At 44.3% G+C, this 16,916-nt stretch overlaps 5 non-coding genes across 5 annotated transcripts; 2 read left to right on the forward strand and 3 right to left on the reverse strand.

The window, feature by feature from the left end:
• Nucleotides 1–15,322: 15,322 nt before the first annotated feature.
• Nucleotides 15,323–15,397, reverse strand: Trnas-cga. The gene has a single exon. It is a non-coding gene; the product is annotated as a tRNA-Ser (tRNA).
• Nucleotides 15,398–15,622: 225 nt separating this feature from the next.
• On the reverse strand, nt 15,623–15,697 carry Trnas-cga. Its single transcript has one exon. It is a non-coding gene; the product is annotated as a tRNA-Ser (tRNA).
• Nucleotides 15,698–15,922: 225 nt separating this feature from the next.
• On the reverse strand, nt 15,923–15,997 carry Trnas-cga. Its single transcript has one exon. It is a non-coding gene; the product is annotated as a tRNA-Ser (tRNA).
• Nucleotides 15,998–16,245: 248 nt separating this feature from the next.
• On the forward strand, nt 16,246–16,320 carry Trnas-cga. Its single transcript has one exon. It is a non-coding gene; the product is annotated as a tRNA-Ser (tRNA).
• Nucleotides 16,321–16,545: 225 nt separating this feature from the next.
• Nucleotides 16,546–16,620, forward strand: Trnas-cga. The gene has a single exon. It is a non-coding gene; the product is annotated as a tRNA-Ser (tRNA).
• Nucleotides 16,621–16,916: the final 296 nt, after the last annotated feature.

Below are 16,916 nucleotides of genomic sequence, written 5' to 3' on the forward strand. Positions count from 1 at the left end.
TCTAGAATGCCTCCTCTTTCCACTATTAAAGGTGTTTATATGTAGTATCAGTCTACTCTCTTCCTCCAGGACATGCAGTTTTACTGCTTTCGTACAGTACTCATTTCATGGTATTTTTGACTAACTTTATGTATTCTCAATCAATTTCTGTAATTTTACTAGGTTTTCGCGATTTTACATATTTCATCGTATTTCCCTCTATTTGTACGTATTTCGCATCAACTTTCGTCTTGATACCAGGTTTTCCTCAAATTTTACCGATTTTATGTCATTTTTCATATAAAACTTCCTGGCAGATTAAAACTGTGTGCCCGACCCAGACTCGAACTCGGGACCTTTGCCTCTCGCGGGCAAGTGCTCTACCATCTGAGTTACCGAAGCACGACTCACGCCCGGTACTCACAGCTTTACTTCTGCCAGTATCTCGTCCCCTACCTTCCAAACTTTACAGAAGCTCTCCTGCGAACCAAGTTTCATATCAACACACACTCCGCTGCAGAGTGAAAATCTCATTCTGGATTTTTCATATATTTTTTACAGTTTTCCATATGTATATGGTCATATTGTTGACATATCCATGTGCTGTTTGATTTTCTACGAGAATATTTGCCCATCAAATACACCAACTTACTATTAAATCCTAAGACTTGCCCTCTCCCCAGTGATAGACATGCATGCATTTTGGATAGGACGATCATGAAAAGCATAGTAACAGTCGCTTTGTACCTATATGAGACTCAATGAGTGGTGAAGATAACGGATGGATTGGAAACTGGAAGTTTGGAAGCAATTCCGTGAACTGCTCTGATCCATCACAGATCCTGTTTGCAGACTCATGTAGTGCTGCACTTGATGAAAACTTAAAGTCTGGAAACAGTTCTACATTTGACTACTACTCCATGGTGTAGGGGTCTGCAACAGAGATTTAATATGTGTACAGAATTGATTTCTGTTGCTACTCAGACTTTTTTCGTAAGTATATGCTCTTATTGCTTACCAGATGTGCTTCGTTATTTCTGTTTATACCTTCCAACTCTTATAAGTGCCCACAAGCCCGTCAGGTTATCTACAAACTATAGCTTCCGGATATTTATTTTTATTACCACAGTAATAAGTTATTCCTTAGTTGACAGTGTGTCGACTGCGGGTAACATCTTGGGCCACAATAATTTCCCTTCTCCACCTACAGAGTGCGTCTCCCTGACAGCGTCATTTATGGACGAACAGTTAGAAAGTTATGAGTCCGAACTACAATCATCATCCACTGCTGACAGCCCTACACATGCTCACAAAGAGACTCTGCACGCATTTTACCAATCGCGATGTCTCGATTTCAACCATTTGTTCGTTGTTTTCGACAGTGCAAATAGCGAAATTCTCTCCGCAAAACGGTTCTTCAGTGGGTGTAAGTACATTTAAATTCATCCTGCTAAAGAGCATAAAATCTTCGCTATAATTTATATTACCAGTATTTGTAACAAGATTGTCTAGATTTTTCAGTAATAACAACCATCCAAGGCGTTCCGCTGCGCCTGTGACACTTTCTTTTTTTAGATTCATGATAACAGCATATGATCACCCCCAATCAAGCTATTTTGTGCGCTGTATGATCAATGAATTTAATTTTTGAGAGCAAGTTCGGCATTTCCATCGGCGAGTTTAACAAAACGGTAAATAACGAAAGTTAGTGAAAGAATTTTTTTTTACGTATAAGAAAGCTGATGAAATTTTCTTAGTTTGTTTGACTGTCTAAATGCATCCTTGTCGTCTTCGTGCCTGCACACAATGTAGAGTGTACTGAATGAAGCGCTATTCACAACAATAACACGTTAAATTGATAAATGTCAATGCTGTTGTTGTTTGTTGAAAAAATTATCTTTTAACGTAAGAAATACAAACAGAGAATTGAGAACTGTGCAGACAAATATGTGGTTCCTGAAGAGGGGCAACAGCCTTTTCAGCAATTACAGGAGCAACAGTCCAGATGATTGACTGATCTGGCATTGTAACATCAACCCAAACAGCCTTGCCGTACGGGTACTGTAAACGGTTGAAAGCAAGGGAAAACTATAGCCGTAATATCTCCCGAGGTCATTCAACTCTACTGTATGCTTAAGTGATGATGACGTCTTCTTGAATAAAATATTCCGGAGGTAAAATAGTCTCCAATTCAGATCGGACGGGGACTACTCAGGAGGATGTAATCATCAGGAGATATAAAACTGGCATTCTACGGATCGACGAGTGAAATGTTAGATCCTTTAATCGAGAGGATAGGTTAGAAAATTTGGAAATGGCAATAGATCAGTTGAAGTTAGATATAGGGGGAATTTGCGAAGTTTGGTGGCAGGAGGAATAGGACTTCTGGTCAAGAGAATACGGGGTTATAAATACAAATAGGAATAATTCAGGAGTGGGTTTAACAATGAATATGAAAATAGGAACTCGGGTAAGCGACTATAAACAGCATAGTGAACCAATTATTGTAGCCAGGATATACACAAAGCCCACGCCTACCACAGTAACAGAAGTTTATATGCCAACCAGCCCCGCAGATGATGAAGAGACTGAAGAAATGTATGATGACAAAAGAAGTGTTTCAGATAGTTAAAGGAGACGAACATTTCATTGTGATAGGGGACTGGAATTCGATATTAGTAAAAGGAAGAGAAGGAAAAATATTAGGCCGAATATGGACTGGGGAAAGGAATGAAGGAGAAAGCCGCCTGTTAGAATACTGCACAGAGCATAATTTAATCATCGCTAGTACTTGATTTAAGAATTATAAAAGAAGATTGTATACGTGGAAGAGGCGTGGAGCTACCGGTAAGACAGAGGTTTAGAGACAAGATTTGGAATTTTAAGACACTTCTAATGGCATATGTGAACTCTGACCACAATGTATTGGTTATGAACTATAGATTAAAACTGAAGAAATTGGAAAAAGGTAGTAAATTAGATGGGACCTGGATAAGTTGAAAGAGCCAGAGGTTGTTGATAGTTTCAGCGGGAGCGTTAGGCAACAGTTGACTAGAACAGGGGCACGAAATACACACAGTAGAAGACGAATGGGTAGCTTTAAGAGGTGAAATAGTGAAGGCAGCAGAGTATCAAGTAGGTAAAAATACGAGGCCTAGTAGAAATATTACGATAACACCAAAGATACGGAATTTAAGTGACGAAAGGAGGAAATCAAAAAATGCAGCAAATGAAGCAGGAGAAAGGGAATACAAAAGTTTGGAAAATGAGATTTACAAGAAGTGCAAAGTGGCTAACCAGGAATAGCTAAAAGACAAATGTAAGGATTTGGGAGCATATTTGACTAGGGGGCAGACAGATAGCACCCACAGGAAAATTAGAAGTTTCTGGAGAAAAGATAAGCAGCTGTATGAATATCAAGAGCTCAGATAGGAAACCAGTACTAAGCAAAGAAGGGAAAGCTGAAAAGTGGAAGGAGTAAATAGAGGATCTGCGCAAGGGATATGAACTTGAAGGTAATATTACAGAAAGGGAAGTGGACATAGATGAAGATGAAATGGGAGATATGATACTGCGAGAAAAAGTTGACAGAGCACTGAAAGACGAAAGTCCGGGAGCTAGATGATATTCCGTCAGAACTACTGATAGCACTGGCGGAGATATCCATGACAAAACTCTACCATCTCGTACGCAAGATGTGTGAGACAGGCGAAATACCCTCAGATTTCAAGAAAAATGTATTAATTCCCAGCACAAAAAAAGCAGTTGCTGACAGGTGTGAAAATTGCCGAACTATGAGTTTAATAAGCCAAACTACCAACACGAATTCTTTACTGAAGAATGAGGAAAATCGTGGAAACCGACCTTGGGAAAGATCGGTTTAGATTCCGGAGAGATGTGGGAACACGCGGGGCAATAACGATCCTTTCACTTATCTTAGAAGATAGGTTAAAGAAAGGCAAACCTATATTTATAGCATTTGTAGTCTTGGAGAAAGCTTTTAATAACGCTGACTGAAATAATCTCTCTGAAATTGTGAGGATAGCAGAAGTTAAATATAGGTAGCGAAAGGCTATCTACAACACGTGCAGTAACCAGACGGCAATTTTGAGTCGAGGGGCACGAAAGGAAAGCAGTGTTTGAAAACGAAGTGAGACAGGGTTGTAGTCTATACCTGATGTTACTCAATCTGTACACTGAACTAGCAGAAAAAGAAATCAAAGAAAAATTTGGGGTAGGAATAGAAGTTCAGGGAGAAGAAATTAAAACTTTCAGATTTGTCAGTGATATTGTAATTCTGTTAGAGACAGCAAAGGGCTTGGAAGAGCAGTTGAACGGAAAATATAAGGTGAACGGCAACAAAAGCAAGACAAAGATAACGGAACGTAGGCGAATTAAATGATGTGATGGTAAGGGAATTGAATTAGGAAACGAGACACTTAAAGTAGTAGAGAAGTTTTGCTATTTGGGCAGCAAAATAACTGATGATAGCCGAAGTAGAGAAGATATAAAATGTAGACTTGAAATGGCAAGAAAAGCATTTCTGAAAAAGAGAAATTGTTAACATCGTATATACACTCCTGGAAATGGAAAAAAGAACACATTGACACCGGTGTGTCAGACCCACCATACTTGCTCCAGACACTGCGAGAGGGCTGTACAAGCAATGATCACACGCACGGCACAGCGGACACACCAGGAACCGCGGTGTTGGCCGTCGAATGGCGCTAGCTGCGCAGCATTTGTGCACCACCGCCGTCAGTGTCAGCCAGTTTGCCGTGGCATACGGAGCTCCATCGCAGTCTTTAACACTGGTAGCATGCCGCGACAGCGTGGACGTGAACCGTATGTGCAGTTGACGGACTTTGAGCGAGGGCGTATAGTGGGCATGCGGGAGGCCGGGTGGACGTACCGCCGAATTGCTCAACACGTGGGGCGTGAGGTCTCCACAGTACATCGATGTTGTCGCCAGTGGTCGGCGGAAGGTGCACGTGCCCGTCGACCTGGGACCGGACCGCAGCGACGCACGGATGCACGCCAAGACCGTAGGATCCTACGCAGTGCCGTAGGGGACCGCACCGCCACTTCCCAGCAAATTAGGGACACTGTTGCTCCTGGGGTATCGGCGAGGACCATTCGCAACCGTCTCCATGAAGCTGGGCTACGGTCCCGCACACCGTTAGGCCGTCTTCCGCTCACGCCCCAACATCGTGCAGCCCGCCTCCAGTGGTGTCGCGACAGGCGTGAATGGAGGGACGAATGGAGACGTGTCGTCTTCAGCGATGAGAGTCGCTTCTGCCTTGGTGCCAATGATGGTCGTATGCGTGTTTGGCGCCGTGCAGGTGAGCGCCACAATCAGGACTGCATACGACCGAGGCACACAGGGCCAACACCCGGCATCATGGTGTGGGGAGCGATCTCCTACACTGGCCGTACACCACTGGTGATCGTCGAGGGGACACTGAATAGTGCACGGTACATCCAAACCGTCATCGAACCCATCGTTCTACCATTCCTAGACCGGCAAGGGAACTTGCTGTTCCAACAGGACAATGCACGTCCGCATGTATCCCGTGCCACCCAACGTGCTCTAGAAGGTGTAAGTCAACTACCCTGGCCAGCAAGATCTCCGGATCTGTCCCCCATTGAGCATGTTTGGGACTGGATGAAGCGTCGTCTCACGCGGTCTGCACGTCCAGCACGAACGCTGGTCCAACTGAGGCGCCAGGTGGAAATGGCATGGCAAGCCGTTCCACAGGACTACATCCAGCATCTCTACGATCGTCTCCATGGGAGAATAGCAGCCTGCATTGCTGCGAAAGGTGGATATACACTGTACTAGTGCCGACATTGTGCATGCTCTGTTGCCTGTGTCTATGTGCCTGTGGTTCTGTCAGTGTGATCATGTGATGTATCTGAGCCCAGGAATGTGTCAATAAAGTTTCCCCTTCCTGGGACAATGAATTCACGGTGTTCTTATTTCAATTTCCAGGAGTGTAGATTTAAGTTTTATGAAGTCTTTTCTGAAACTATTTGTCTAGAGTGTAGCTGTGTATGAAAGTGAAACATGGTCGATAAACACTTCAGACAAAGAGGGAATAGAAGCTTTCGAAATGCGGTGCTACGGAATAATGTTGAAGATTAGATGGGACGATCAAGTAACTAATGAGTAGGTGCTGCATAGAATTGGGGAGACAAGAGCTTTGTGGCACAACTTGACCGAAAGAAGGGATCGGTTGACACGACACATTCTGAGACCCCAAGGGATCACGAATTTAGTATTGGAGGGAAGTTTTGGGAGAAAAATCGCAGCGGGAGACTAAGAGGTAAATGTAGTAAGCAGATTCAGAAGAATGTGCGTTGCAATAGTTATTCGGAGCAGGAGGTGGAGATTAGTGTATAACGTCCCATCGACAACGAAGCCTTTAGAGACGGAGTTATTCGGAGATGAAGAGTCTCACACAGGATAGAGTAGCATGGAGAGCTGCATCAAACCACTCTTCGGAATGAAGGCCACAGCAACATCAATACAGTTATAAATAATGCCAGCTCAGTTTAGAAATCGTAAGCGGATCATGCAACCACGATATCTTCTGAATGATCAGCAGTACCAGGAACACTGGATGGCATAGAAATCACACTTTGTTTTTTACTTATAGAACTATACGGAATTGTGGAATTCGAAGGAGATACCTTACAACACTCCCATGTGCTCTACTCTTTATTAAACTATGTAGAAACCAGGAACGCATATTCAGTGTGTTTTAGGCGCACGCCCTGTCAAATTTTTTCCATTTTATGAATACTTCATTTCTGAAATCCTTGGAAAGTAATTAGCAGAGGCACAGGGAACGGTGTCCGGACATTTGCCACGCCGGACATTTGCCACGATTTTACCTGCTCTGAAGGGTTGGGTCCTTTGTCTCCCCGCCCCCCCCTCCTTCCTCCTCCTCCTCCTCACCCACCCGCCCAGTTTGCTTTTGAAGTTCCTAACGTGACCATCAGTATGGAAGTTATTACAACGAACAAGGGCAGGCCTCCTGCTCATTACAAAGGTTACGCATATCTTAAACAGAGGGACTCTAAAGAAGGTGTTGTTACATGGATGTGCTTACGCCGAAAAGCGGATCATTGCAAGGGAAAGCTGCTTTCAAGGAAAAGGGATGTGTTGAACGTATTAGAACATCTCTGTGGACCACCTGACGATGCGGCTCTGGAATTGAAAAAGCAAGTGGAAAGGGCGAAGAGAAGGTCTCGAGAAGAAACTACACAGTTATCGGAGATATACGCGGATGAAATGGGAAATATACATAATAAAGTTTGTGACTTTGTTACAGTGATGCCTAATTCAGAATCTATGAAGAGAACCATGCGTCGTCGATGGAGTCAAGAGCGGGGGAACCAACAAGAGTCTAAGAAGTCTTATGAAATTGATGAAGATCTATTAAAAATGGGAGATGGTAGTAGTTTTCTTCTGGAAGACGATAGATTAGAGGTGAGAATAATGATTTTTAGTGGAAGCAAAGGAAAAGAAAGTTTAAAAACATGTTTCCATTTTTTTATGGATGGAACATTTAAGAGATGCAGCAAGCAGTTTGCACAGATTTACACCATACACGTAGACTTAGGGAGCCCGATTAAAGAAACAAACATTCTTCCTACTGTATTTGCACTGCTCCCTAATAAGAAGAAAGACACAGATGTTCGTCTGTTTCGTCTGATAAAACAGGCAGTCTCTGAGTGGTGTCCTAAACAAGTAAAGGTGGACTTTGAGACAGCTGCGATATCAGCCATTCGTCAAGATTTTCCCACAACTGAAATAAATGGATTCTATTTCCATATGAAGAAGAGTTTATGGAAAAGAATTCGAGTTCTCGGTCTAACTGAGGAGTACCGCTAGAACGAGGATTTAAGACTTCTCGTCAGCATGTGTGCAGCGCTGGCAGTTGTAAAACCGGAGGACATAAGCAATGGATGGATTGAGATTCATGCAGAAGCTCCTGATAACGGAAGGTTCTCTCAATTTTTTTGTCTACTTTGTGGATAACTGGCTAGATAATGAGGATATCGCAATAGAAATGTGGGACTGTTACGGAAAAAGGCACCGAACGACGAATGCTGTTGAAGGGTGGCACAACAAATTAAATAGTATTATTGGAAACTCTCACCCTAGAATCAACTATTTGTTGGAGTGCTTGAAAAAGGAAGCAGAGCTTACAAACTGCATGTACATGAAATTGGAAATGAATCTTGAAGGTAAGAAGACGAAGAAGAAGTACTTGAAGATAGAGAGAATCGTAAAGAATTATGAAGAGACTGGCAACATTAGGCCTTGCTTGAAAGCCATTGCCCATATTCAGAAACTGGACTAAAATACGTTAAAAATAATGTATTAAAAACTATGAAGACCACTGAGTCCTCACAGATTACTGAGATAAAATTATTAAAACATTGAAGCAGCATTATCGGAGCTAATATTAAGTTGTAATTGTAAATAGATTGTACATTAGTTCAGCTTGTTTAGGCTGATTTTACACACACCAGAATGGTAAATGGTCATTTATCTTTTTCACGGTCCAAAGCCTGTGCAAAGTATGATGCGAATCAGCCTTCAATGTAAAAATTATAAAGTGTTTCAAGCCTCACAAAAGTATCCCTATTGTTGTCACGTTAAGATAACTTTTTTCTACCTTCCAGTATTATGGCCATACTATTAAATAATTGTGAGTTCTAAAATTATTTTCTGAAACTTCAGAATCGCAACTATCACCTAAAATATCACGGTTTGTTAAACTGATAGTATACGCTTTTGTAAAAGAAAATGGGAACTGAACCTTTGAATTGCACCTAAAATTGACATCCCAAAACTGGTTTGATCCTAAGGTTGTCAATTTCGGCACCTCAAAATTTTTTATTTAAGTTTAGCTGCTAACATTTATAGTAGACACAAATCTACATAAGTAGGCTACATCTAAATACAGTCCTTTAAAAATTAAAATTTCTTACTAAATTGTTGATTATCTGTAAACAGGTCAGTAAAAGCAAGGAGCTTACTACTGAAAATTAGTTGTTCCTAAAGAACATCAGAAACAAATGTATCAGACCTACACTCCTGGAAATTGAAATAAGAACACCGTGAATTCATTGTCCCAGGAAGGGGAAACTTTATTGACACATTCCTGGGGTCAGATACATCACATGATCACACTGACAGAACCACAGGCACATAGACACAGGCAACAGAGCATGCACAATGTCGGCGCTAGTACAGTGTATATCCACCTTTCGCAGCAATGCAGGCTGCTATTCTCCCATGGAGACGATCGTAGAGATGCTGGATGTAGTCCTGTGGAACGGCTTGCCATGCCATTTCCACCTGGCGCCTCAGTTGGACCAGCGTTCGTGCTGGACGTGCAGACCGCGTGAGACGACGCTTCATCCAGTCCCAAACATGCTCAGTGGGGGACAGATCCGGAGATCTTGCTGGCCAGGGTAGTTGACTTACACCTTCTAGAGCACGTTGGGTGGCACGGGATACATGCGGACGTGCATTGTCCTGTTGGAACAGCAAGTTCCCTTGCCGGTCTAGGAATGGTAGAACGATGGGTTCGATGACGGTTTGGATGTACCGTGCACTATTCAGTGTCCCCTCGACGATCACCAGTGGTGTACGGCCAGTGTAGGAGATCGCTCCCCACACCATGATGCCTGGTGTTGGCCCTGTGTGCCTCGGTCGTATGCAGTCCTGATTGTGGCGCTCACCTGCACGGCGCCAAACACGCATACGACCATCATTGGCGCCAAGGCAGAAGCGACTCTCATCGCTGAAGACGACACGTCTCCATTCGTCCCTCCATTCACGCCTGTCGCGACACCACTGGAGGCGGGCTGCACGATGTTGGGGCGTGAGCGGAAGACGGCCTAACGGTGTGCGGGACCGTAGCCCAGCTTCATGGAGACGGTTGCGAATGGTCCTCGCCGATACCCCAGGAGCAACAGTGTCCCTAATTTGCTGGGAAGTGGCGGTGCGGTCCCCTACGGCACTACATAGGATCCTACGGTCTTGGCGTGCATCCGTGCGTCGCTGCGGTCCGGTCCCAGGTCGACGGGCATGCGCACCTTCCGCCGACCACTGGCGACAACATCGATGTACTGTGGAGACCTCACGCCCCACGTGTTGAGCAATTCGGCGGTACGTCCACCCGGCCTCCCGCATGACCGAGCGGGGTGGCGCAGTGGTTAGACACTGGACTCGCATTCGGGAGGACGACGGTTCAATCCCGCGTCCGGCCATCCTGATTTAGGTTTTCCGTGATTTCCCTAAATCACTCCAGGCAAATGCCGGGATGGTTCCTCTGAAAGGGCACGGCCGCCTTCCTTCCCAATCCTTCCCTAATCCGATGAGACCGATGACCACGCTGTCTGGTCTCCTTCCCCAAACCAACCAACCAACCAACCTCCCGCATGCCCACTATACGCCCTCGCTCAAAGTCCGTCAACTGCACATACGGTTCACGTCCACGCTGTCGCGGCATGCTACCAGTGTTAAAGACTGCGATGGAGCTCCGTATGCCACGGCAAACTGGCTAACACTGACGGCGGCGGTGCACAAATGCTGCGCAGCTAGCGCCATTCGACGGCCAACACCGCGGTTCCTGGTGTGTCCGCTGTGCCGTGCGTGTGATCATTGCTTGTACAGCCCTCTCGCAGTGTCCGGAGCAAGTATGGTGGGTCTGACACATCGGTGTCAATGTGTTCTTTTTTCCATTTCCAGGAGTGTACTTTTCTTATACATTAGAGACTTTTTGAAAAGATATTTGATCATTTCCTCTGTCACTGACAGTGTAATTTCAGTTGCTTTGCAACACCAGGGATATCTACTTCTAAATTATGTTTTCAGCTGTTCTCATTTCGAATTCTGGAATATTTACTTCGTCTTCTTTGGTGAAGGAATTTTGGAAAATGCATTTACTAACTCCACTTTAGTGGCAGCAGTAAAGGTACTTACTGAGCATTTCCGCTGGTTTACTTCACATGGGACCTGTATCTCTTTGGATTTTCCGCCACATTTATAGAGCGAGTTTCGTTGTGTAAACTATTAAATGCATCTCGCACCAAATTTCGAGCCTCAGTAAAACTTCACCAATCTTGGAGATTTTGCGTTCGTCTAAATTATACGTGCTTTTTGCGGTGCTCCTGCAACAGCTTTCTGTCGTGTTTTGTGTACCATGGGGGATCAGTTCCGTCTCTTATTAATTTATTTGGTATGAATATCTCGAGTGCTGTTGATACTATTTCTTTGAACTTAATTCACATATGGTCTTCATTTACATAGTTTGGAAGGATTGGACGTCTTAGAAAGACGTCACCCGAATTTTTAGCTGCTTTTATAAATAGATATGTTTCGCGTTTAGTTTCGGTGAATTTCTTTGTTACGGAAGTGAGCCTCGTTACGACTGTGTGTCCATTAATCCCTGTATCCGTCGTGATGCTCAGGATTATTTGCGGCTGCAAGGTCAAGTGTGTTTTCGTAACCATTTACAATTTGAATGGCCTCGTCAACTAAACTAATTGTTAAAAATAATTTTTAAAAAATCATTGAGAACAATTACGGAAGTTGTTTTCTATTTACAATAGGGTACGAAAATGTATTTTTGTCAACATGCGGAGGGTAGATTGAGGTAACTGCCAACTATAATTGTATGGGTAGGGTACCTATTTGTGATGAGACTCAAGTTTTCTTTGTGCTATTCAGCAGCTGTTTCATCTGAGACAGGGGGTCGGTAAAAGGAGCCAGTTATTAATTTATTCCGGTTGTCGAATATAACCTCTGCCCATACTAAGTCACAGGAACTATCTGCTTCAAAGTCGATTGTGAGCTTACATTATTTTTCCTTTGGTTGTTCTTCTTGTTTCTGTTGTAGTGCAGATAATTACAATTACGGCTTTTCCCCCCAGAACCTAAGATGCTTTCTCTGTGACCCTGTAAACACCAGAGCTTAACTATGTAGAACAACAACGTACGTTACAAGCGTAGCATTCTGTATTACTTCATTTCCCTATTTCTAACATTTTAAAATTGTAAGTCGACCTTAGATGACATGTCAGTCATAGATGTTCTTATCTCTATTTAGTGAACGTGTTTTCAGTTACGTTTTGAACATTGTCCCGCTACACTTTATTAACTAATGTTTTAGAGAGTAAATTAATATGGAGTATGTCAAAAAAATGTGTGTGAAATCTTATGGGACTTAACTGCTAAGGTCATCAGTCCCTAAGCTTACACACTACTTAACCTAAATTATCCTAAGGACAAACACACACACCCATGCCCGAGGGAGGACTCGAACCTCCGCCGGGACCAGCCGCACAGTCCGCGACTACAGCGCCTAAGACCGCTCGGCTAATCCCGCGCGGCTGGAGTATGTCGTTCTTTTTTTCAAACATTCTTTCCCTGTTGTCTTTTGGGTATGTAGTTGTAGTAATTAAAGTAGGCACAAATGCAGTGATCGAAAAGAAATGATTAGCGTACATTCGCATTCTCATTACATCGTTCCTTTCTTGTTGCTCCCATGCCGATGGACTGTTTCTATCGCAATCAGTAAGCGTGAAAGGAAGCTACCGTACAGACACAGGAATCTATATTTATACTTGGCAGAACTAATTACATACTGACATAATCGTCGGTATTGCTTTCGTTTCCCAAAAGTTATAAATATTTCGATTTCGTAAAAGAAGCTCTGTATTTGGCCAAGATGTCGATGAAGAAGGTCCCTTACGTACTGGTTGTATCGAGTAAGATGTGGAGACGGCGGTTTGAAAGCGGACAGAGGTAGTGCGGGGAAGGGCGTCCCTTACCTGCGGGATCGCTAGGCCAACTCAAGCTACCTGGCGAAGGGGCAAGTGTGGCAAATGTCCGGCGTGGCAAATGTCCGGCATTCCAGGGAACAGCAGTGTTTTCTGCTCCATTGCTGGTCACGAGTACGGTAATTGCGAGCTATGGCAGAAAACTAGCTCAGACACTTCCTCTAAGTGCTGCGGGGCGACAGCTGTATTCTTAGCAGACTCGGCCACTCGGGGTTAGAGGGAATAAGAGGCCACGTCGTCCGGCAGCAGGTAAGGGGAGCCTCGTGGAGGGGGCAAGCGTTCTGTGGCGAGGCCGTGCACATCATTGAGAAACCGTGTGCAAGAGAGGTGAGAAGGGAGGGGGTGCGACTTGACGTGACTGATGGTGTACCGAGGCCCACGAGAAAGACAGGCCGCGGCGCGTACGTAACGAATGTATGCCTAACTCTATCGCTCAGCTCACCAAACAAAATGCGTTTCTAAACATGTAAACTCGCAACAGGATGTGTACGTACTAACGAGAATTGCATCTTATACTGGACACTGCCATTATGAAGGCTAATTGATTAACAGTGCAACAACAAACTTTCGCAACTAAAGAAAACTACATATAATTAAAGCTATTTCTGAGTTATTCAAGGGATCCCTGAAACAAGAAATAAAATTAACAGACTTTGTAGCCATAATACGTGACAAAACTTCTGTAAACAAGTGCCAGCAGTTCTGCGCTATGTCTTGAAGGCAATGTGAGTGAAATATTCGTTGGTCTTACGGACGTCAGTGTAGAGAGAACAGCTAATGGTCCATTTGTTCATGTTCAATGCTGAGCTGATGAATTTTCCATGGCAGAGAAGTTGGTTGGCCAGACGTATGATGGAGCATCAGTAATGGATGGTCGTCTCAGTGACTTGCAGAATAAGGTTTTGTCGAGATATCCGATTGCTCTCATTATTCACCGCAATAATATGTCAAAGACAGTTGTGATCACATGCCCCAACTAGGTGAAAAATCTCATCCAGGTTGGTCCACACAGTTGGAGAACACAGAGTAGAACTTGTAAGTAGGCTGTTTAGGTTTTCTTATTGGTAACGCCACGTAGCGCTCTGTATGAAAAATGACTGGCTGTGCTGTGTGCAGTCTGTGGCTAGTTGCATTGTTGTCTGCCATTGTAGCGTTGGGCAGTTGGCTGTTAACAGCGCGTAGCGTCGCGCAGTTGGAGGTGAGCCGCCAGCAGTGGTGGATGTGGGGAGAGAAATGGCGGAGTTTTGAAATTTGTAAGACTGGACGTCATGAACTGCTACGTTGTGCAGCAGAGTCATTCGAAGTTTTGAAGAATACTGGTAAGTAGGTCATCACAGAGCAAACCCACTGTAGTCCTGGTAGAGATTACGGTATTGGTGGGCCACCAGAGGTGCAGACCCACTGCAGTTCTTGTAGAAATAATGGTATTGGTGGGTCATCAAAGATGCAGACCCGCTGTAGTCCTTGTAGAAATAATGGTATTGGTGGGTCATCAAAGATGCAGACCCACTGTAGTCCTTGTAGATATGGCCAGCAGCCATCTGTTGTGACTGTGCAGGTGCACAATCACCATTGAAGAGTCTTGCGGATAATATAGCAAGTCCATAACCACCACTTGTGAACTCACAAAGTTTCTGGAATTGTCCTTAGAACCAGCAATGCTGTTATCCAGTCCCTTGCTGAATTAGTAACACACGTGCAAACACTAAGAGTCTCTACTTCTCACATACTGTCCATATACTATGACCAACAGAAACGTGTGCAGTGAAATGTAACTTACAAGTTACTTAATTTGATGAACTGGTGTCAATTACAATTTTATAACATGAGAATACAATTACAAAGGTACAAAATACATCATTAAAGAACATAACAATACAGATAACATTTGTAGTAAAACAGGGTTTACAAAAGAATAGAAATAGACATATACATCAGTGTTACAGGAATAATGACATAAGTAAATACATGAAAGGTCAGAATAACTTTTGAAACATCAACTTCACACTTGAGCATTAAAACAAAACAGAATAAATAATGTCTAAACATCTTTACAAAGAAAATAACGTATTATTTGAAAAATTCTACAACATAAATCTTATTGATTCCAGAATGAGATTTTCACTCTGCAGCGGAGTGTGCGCTGATATGAAACTTCCTGGCAGATTAAAACTGTGTGCCCGACCGAGACTCGAACTCGGGACCTTTGCCTTTCGCGGGCAAGCGCTCTACCAACTGAGCTGCCGAAGCACGACTCACGTCCGGTACTCACAGCTTTACTTCTGCCAGTACCTCGTCTCCTACCTTCCAAACTTTACAGAAGCTCTCCTGTGAAACATGCAGAACTAGCACTCCTGAAAGAAAGGATATGCGGAGACATGGCTTAGCCACAGCCTGGGGGATGTTTCCAGAATGAGATTTTCACTCTGCAGCGGAGTGTGCGCTGATATGAAACTTCCTGGCAGATTAAAACTGTGTGCCCGACCGAGACTCGAACTCGGGACCTTTGCCTTTCGCGGGCAAGCGCTCTACCAACTGAGCTACCGAAGCACGACTCACGTCCGGTACTCACAGCTTTACTTCTGCCAGTACCTCGTCTCCTACCTTCCAAACTTTACAGAAGCTCTCCTGCGAAACATGCAGAACTAGCACTCCTGAAAGAAAGGACATGCGGAGACATGGCTTAGCCACAGCCTGGGGGATGTTTCCAGAATGAGATTTTCACTCTGCAGCGGAGTGTGCGCTGATATGAAACTTCCTGGCAGATTAAAACTGTGTGCCCGACCGAGACTCGAACTCGGGACCTTTGCCTTTCGCGGGCAAGCGCTCTACCAACTGAGCTACCGAAGCACGACTCACGTCCGGTACTCACAGCTTTACTTCTGCCAGTACCTCGTCTCCTACCTTCCAAACTTTACAGAAGCTCTCCTGCGAAACATGCAGAACTAGCACTCCTGAAAGAAAGGATATGCGGAGACACGGCTTAGCCACAGCCTGGGGGATGTTTCCAGAATGAGATTTTCACTCTGCAGCGGAGTGTGCGCTGATATGAAACTTCCTGGCAGATTAAAACTGTGTGCCCGACCGAGATTCGAACTCGGGACCTTTGCCTTTCGCGGGCAAGCGCTCTACCAACTGAGCTACCGAAGCACGACTCACGTCCGGTACTCACAGCTTTACTTCTGCCAGTACCTCGTCTCCTATAACTCCGCACTCCGCTGCAGAGTGAAAATCTCATTCTGGAAACATCCCCCAGGCTGTGGCTAAGCCATGTCTCCGCATATCCTTTCTTTCAGGAGTGCTAGTTCTGCATGTTTCGCAGGAGAGCTTCTGTAAAGTTTGGAAGGTAGGAGACGAGGTACTGGCAGAAGTAAAGCTGTGAGTACCGGACGTGAGTCGTGCTTCGGTAGCTCAGTTGGTAGAGCGCTTGCCCGCGAAAGGCAAAGGTCCCGAGTTCGAGTCTCGGTCGGGCACACAGTTTTAATCTGCCAGGAAGTTTCATATCAGCGCACACTCCGCTGCAGAGTGAAAATCTCATTCTGGAAACATCCCCCAGGCTGTGGCTAAGCCATGTCTCCGCATATCCTTTCTTTCAGGAGTGCTAGTTCTGCATGTTTCGCAGGAGAGCTTCTGTAAAGTTTGGAAGGTAGGAGACGAGGTACTGGCAGAAGTAAAGCTGTGAGTACCGGACGTGAGTCGTGCTTCGGTAGCTCAGTTGGTAGAGCGCTTGCCCGCGAAAGGCAAAGGTCCCGAGTTCGAGTCTCGGTCGGGCACACAGTTTTAATCTGCCAGGAAGTTTCATAAATCTTATTAGCTAAACACTTAACGACAGGAAAAAGACAAACACACAAGGGAACACAAACATATAGCAGAATAACACAAGAGGAAAGGGCAGGGTTTGTTTTCAGTGTAACATTTGGTACTGCAGTCCAATCTAAAACTTCACTCCATGGATCTTTCGTCTTATTTCAACATTTGTTTCCACCAAAAAAATCCTATCCAAGCATGCTTTATGTATTTATATGTTCACATATTTCTTACCTCATTATTTATTTTCCATTATCTTACCT

Source organism: Schistocerca americana, chromosome X, assembly GCF_021461395.2.
Source record: "Schistocerca americana isolate TAMUIC-IGC-003095 chromosome X, iqSchAmer2.1, whole genome shotgun sequence".
In the NCBI taxonomy this organism is placed as follows: domain Eukaryota; kingdom Metazoa; phylum Arthropoda; class Insecta; order Orthoptera; family Acrididae; genus Schistocerca; species Schistocerca americana.